This window comes from Adiantum capillus-veneris, chromosome 4, assembly GCF_014529385.1.
Source record: "Adiantum capillus-veneris isolate H3 chromosome 4, ASM1452938v2, whole genome shotgun sequence".
Lineage (NCBI taxonomy): Eukaryota > Viridiplantae > Streptophyta > Polypodiopsida > Polypodiales > Pteridaceae > Adiantum > Adiantum capillus-veneris.
The window spans coordinates 122,931,936-122,937,935 of NC_140934.1; positions in this window are offsets into that span (position 1 = coordinate 122,931,936).

A 6,000-nucleotide genomic window follows, 5' to 3' on the forward strand; every position below is an offset into this window, starting at 1 on the left:
ATGAGAGCTTTCAAGCACATAACTTGTAAAAGGGGGATGTTAACTATTTACATACTTACTTGTTCACAATGCTCGGGTAGTACGAAAGTGTCTCTTAGGTCAGTCCATTTTGTAGTAGAATCCACCTCAAGAAAACCAGACTCTCCTCTACGCACAGTAGCGTTGCGACCCTCCATGATTATCTTGAACCATTGCACATCGAACAAGTCGACAAAAAATCCTCTGTAATCGATCCTCAAAATCTCTTGCAGCGTGCCGAAGTAAGTGAGTTCTGCTACCACAGGATCTGCATCAGAGGAACGTCGTCAACTAGACTGTTCAAATTTTGCCATGATTTCACAATCTTGAGTGAAACGCTTTTTGTCGATTCGTTCCACCCTAAAATGTCGACCTTTACACCATGCTGCTTTGTATGACTTATACTACAACGAACAAAGATTATGAGGGGCCGTTCAAACGTTTAGAAATAAAGTCACTAGCTAGTCGTACATTGCAAACTTACCTTGGTCGCGCAACCCCGAGAGTACTCCCACTCTTCCTCAGTCACTTCGTCACCGCATTGTTGTGCGCTTTTCAATTTGTTGTGCAACCATCTTAAGCTCATGAAGGTTGGTAGGCTCTCCAGAACCGTCGGATAGTGCATCGGTGGTCGTCTTCCCCGTCTCCACTCGATTCGTGCCCTTTGTCGCTCTTGCTTTGCATCCTCATATTGTGAAATCCACTTTTGCATCACTGGATTGTGAAGCATGCAAAATCGGTTGATTTTAGCCTCTATATCTTCCGTCATCTTCTTCTCAACACCGAGATTGCACATGACAATCCCAGATATGCGCTCATCATCTATGGTTCGCCATAGCGTGTCCCGGGCTTTATCAAATCCGTCTAGCCACTCTTCAATGTACACTAGGGACTCTGATACCAACCAACCTTCTGCCATGCTACCCTCCGGACGTGCCTTTTGACGCACATATCTCTTAAGCGTTTTCATGAAACCTTCTAAGAAGAACATCCATCTAGAATGAACTGTGCCAGCTATTTCCACCTCATCAACTATGTGAACAAGAAGATGCACCTGAATGGTTAGCATGGTAGTAGGAAAATGTTTCTCAAACATGCACACAAGCTCCGCAGCATTTAGTTTGGTGAATGGTATGGAGTCTACGTTGATCTCCTTTTGTGAGATCCATTGCACCAGCTTTGCAAGTTTGTAGATTGTGTTACGGATGTCGAGAGACAAACGTCCCTCAATGTCAACCGATAAAATAAACTGTAAAGTATGTGCAACAATGATATTAAAGTCCACATTTTATGCAATGATATTAAAGTCTACTATGAACGTACCTGACACATTTTATGCCAATCGTGTGACTTCAAACCGGTAAGCTTTCCTTCTTTAGTAAAACACGTTCGGAGCTTAGCCATAGGTGCCCCTTCTTCGTAGTCAACCACGGGGGAATGTTGTAGTTGACGATGACAACGGGCTATACACTGTAAGATTTTGATCTTTGACCAAATGGATTTACGCCATCCATATCCAGGCCTAAGCGCAAATTTCCAGCTTCCCTGGCAAAATCCGACCATGTTCCATCTATATGTTTCCAGGCTGCGCAATCTGCAGGAATTCGTAGCACACCATCCGAAGATTTATTCTCCTCATGCCATGATGCTAGGGCGGCCATGGACTTACATTCGAAGAAATGCTTGATGCGAGGAAGCAAAGGAAAACGTCGCAAAACCTTTTGTGGAATTTTTGTCCCGTGGAGATCTACTCGATATCTTTCGGAATCACATTTCGGACACTTCTCCATGTCTATGTATTCCCCTCTGAAAAGAATGCAGTCATTAGGACAAGCGTGGATAGAATTGTAATCCATCCCCAAGTTTTGCAAAATCTTTCTTGCTTCATCTCGGGAATCTGGCATCACATTGTCAGCTAGCAGTATGTGCTCTTTAAGCAATCTACACAACATAAAAATACGATACAGTCGTGTAAAAATCTATCAGATCATTATACATTTAGAGTTTTATTAAAGTAAACTAATTGTAATAGATCACCTGAAAAGCGTTGTGACGCTAGTGTCACTCCATCCAAACTTTGCCTGCATGTTGAGAAGAACCAGAAGTGCTTTCAATCTAGACATACGTGCTCCATTATACAATGGCGTATCAGCTTCACTTTTCATATCATCATAGATAAGCCTTTCTGAATCCATGATCGTCTCGATCATTTCATCAATCTCGGGCTCAAACATTGCCTCGTTGGGAATGTGCTCGGCATGATCATCCCCCGAGCTGTCAGAGGCTACATCTTGTGGCCTCACATATGCTGCTTGACCAAAGCGCCTGCGAACACGTCTATTGGGTTGCAAGATTGCTGCTTGTTGGCCAGCGTCAGAGTCCGACGAGTTATAATTGGCAACAACTCGATCTATAATAGATGGATCGAACTCGCCAAATTTGCGAACGTGCTACAAAGAAACACGTCTTGTCCGTCGCACAGCATGCTTGCATTGATTACAAGGACATAAGACCCTCGTTGAGAGATAGGTGTTTCGGTTGGACGGTTCCACATCCTCGTCACTACTCATAATGAGGATAAAAATCTTATAACCTGGACAACAAATTTAATATTCTATTGGCATTCTTCGTCTTATCTCTCTCTCTCTCTCTCTCTCTCTCTCTTTACCTCACATTCTCTAGTCATGTCCAATCCCCTCACACCTCGGTCTAGAGGTGCATGGAGATCAGAACCACCGGGTTATAATCTCGTCTTTATTGGTCAATACCCATATTTGTGGGTACAAGAAATCTACAGACCCATGTCTACATGATACTGCATGTAGTGGACAAAACCCCTTTGCCTCTTCTCTAGCTGTAGCACTTCACAGCATCTTAACATCCTTTCACAGTAGATCTTTTCATTGTTCGTCTAACTCTAAACCCTAAACCGTAAGTAATTCTTGTGTGGACTCGATCTAACATAAATAAGCGTAAATCTAAATAAACGTTGTCAGGAGTTTTTTGGAGCAAGGGATTGTGCATATGTACATACCCATGCATGGTGCATCAAATAAAGTATTGCCCATTTTCCAGAGCCAGGTGGTTACGTGGGGCCCACATGTGTACAGGTAGGACACCATGTACATAGTGCATCGATTTTCATCGTTACTAGTACCATTGTGTTTTTCTACAATAAGGAGGAGTTGGTAGCGCGTAAAACTTCTCGAGGAAGCTATCCGCGGGTCGACGACGTGAGGTCAGCAGGTGCGTCAGATGGCATCTAGTGGCGTCAGGAGGGCGAACGAGGTCAATATTTGCACGCGGATGAGGACGGACACAACGTGGGTGTTTTCTTGTGAGAGTTATGCAGAAAGGTCATTATTAGGACCACTTTTTGGGGCCACTTCACGTGGTGGCGAGATGCATTATTGGAAAAAAGCTGAGTGCCAGGTGTGCGAATGATGCAAAAAGGTGACAACTATGCACTGCGAGGTCAGTTTTTGGCCTGTTCGGGGTCCGTTTGAGGTCATCTAAAAGGCCAAGGGTGCCCAACTAATAAAGCTAAGTGTGGAAACTGAAAAAACTGAGAGAAGACCAGAAAAAACGTGGAGAAGAGAGGAGGAACAGCCGCAGGTGTGTTTTTTGGGTTTTTGGAGCCTGTTTTGGCCGTAAACTGCTCATCCGATGTCGGATTTGAGCACTTTGACATTGTAGACTGGGGTTTTGGGCCGTTCCGGACGCGATGGCGCTGTCCATTTTGCCAAATTCCTCACTCTTTTTCTGCTGTTTTTCTGTGTAATCTTCTCCGGTGAGTGAAGCTTCTTCTCCAATTTGTGATTGTATCTGGTATCTTTTACCCATATTGTGTGAGCTGTTTGCCCCATTGGTGTTGGCCCAAGCTCAATTGTATCTAAACATCAGAAATTCTCCTCTTTTGAGCTGAGTTTTTTGGGTGTGTGTGTGTGTGTGTGTGTCTGTGTGGAGTGGGCAAGTGGATAGTCTCTCTCCTCTCACTCCAGAGGTGTGTTCCCTGTCTCGGCCAGGTGTGTTGTGTAAACCGAGTGGTGCCCCATAGTGTGTGTGTGTATCATTCCAAGAGTGTGTGTCGGGTCGTTATAGAGGCGCTGTGTGTGTTTTCATCCCGCTCACATTCTTTTGGCGCCCCCACTGAGGATCTTCTTCGAGTACCTTCTGCTTCGAGCTTCGGGATTACAGGTTGCAGGTTGCAGATTACAGGTTACAGGTTACAGGTTACAGGAACAGGGACAGGGACAGGTACAGTTGATTCACACAGGTACAGGTAGCTGGAGTACAGTGATGTCACTTGCAGCTGTTGTGGGAATGCATCACTTGGCGCCTATTTGAGCGCATTGTCTGTTGGATTGTACGTTACTTGTGGAAACTGCCATTGTACGCCTTTGTGGAGCCATATATGGTTTTATTTGGCAGTCCCAGCCATTTCTGAGACTTGGTCTGGAAGATAGTCATTTCTGAGACTTGACTATACGCGATTTGCATTAGCTTTCGTGTGAGGGTCGATAGCGTGAGGTTTTTATTGAGCTGGGGGATTCTCAAATGTGGAGATCCTTTCGGTGATACAGGTAGCTGGAGCACCCTTTTCGTGACCTCGCCATAGGCTATGTACTAGTGAGTCCTACTTGATGCTCGGGTTCTATTGTTGACAGTCTATGCGTACATAGACAGTCTATATTTTGGGTTCCTACTGCTCTACTTCTGGGGAAACTCTGTCGAAATTTTCCCAAGTTATGATGGCTGGTTTTTTGGTATTTTGAGCCATTTATGCTGTTATGCTGCTGAAATTTTGGCAAAATCAGAGGTTGAGTCAGGTGTGCCTTCTTGGGAGCTTCATGGTTGGCTTTAATGGATGATCAAAATGGCCCTCAGTTCACTCCTTTTCATTTAACTCAAAGAATTCAGATTAATGTTCATGTGTCCAGGAAGATCTTTTTCCAGCAGCGCATAGTCTTTATGTTTGGGCCAAGAAGATTGAGAGAGATCCTGGAATGTCCTTTGCCTGTTGTCATTCCGATGATCAACTATGAAAACTCATTTGATGTGCATGTGTTTGTTCTTATCTAAAGTTGAGCTCCATTGAAGTTTCTAGGGATTGGGAAGTGAAAAGTTTTGGGTTCTTGCACGTGTGTTTGAAGGGGTTCTCAAAGCATCATAATTTGGGTAGCCATGGCTTTCTCTTATCCCGAGTTTCATGGAAGAAGTGATGAAGATGTGGAAGAATTTTTGGAAAAGATGGAGGTTGCCTGCATTAGCAACCAGATTCATGACCCTACGCAAATGTTACGCCTTCTCCAAATTTGTTTGAAGAGTGATGCACGAGCTTGGTCCAAAGCATTTGAAGAGGAGTTGCGTATGGCTGATCCACCTATAAGATTGAGTTGGGACAATCTAAGGCATGGATTGGAAGTGGAGTTTGTGAAGATAGAAGACCCTGACAAAGTGTGGCAAGAAGTACAGGCTTTGGTGCAAAAGGAAGGTGAGCCAGTAGATGCGTACATACGTAAGTTTTCATTGGCATGGGAGCGAATGTGCAAGGCTTTAGCACCACAGGTACCCCCGCCTGACATGATGAAGAAGGACAGGTTCTTGGCTGGTCTTTGGGAGAATATACGTTGGAGAGTGGAGCTAAAGAAGCCTAGGACATATGAAGATGCACTAGAGGTAGCAAGGAACAAAGAGTGGAAGCTGAGGAAAATGAGCCAGTTAGGGGTGGAGTCTTTGCCAATGAGGTCTGAATTTCAGCCTATAGAGTCTTTACAAGGGCGCATGTCAGGGGTTCATCATGAACCAGTGGTTCCTGTTACTACTCAGGTTATGCCAGCAGTGGTCACTACAGCAGTGCAAGATGATGGCCTAAGGCAAGACATGAGGCAAGTGGTTGATTTGATGAAGAATCTCAGCCTAAACATGCTAGGTCAAGTGGGAAATAATCGAGGTCGAGGGCGGTTTGCAAATCAGCCAGCA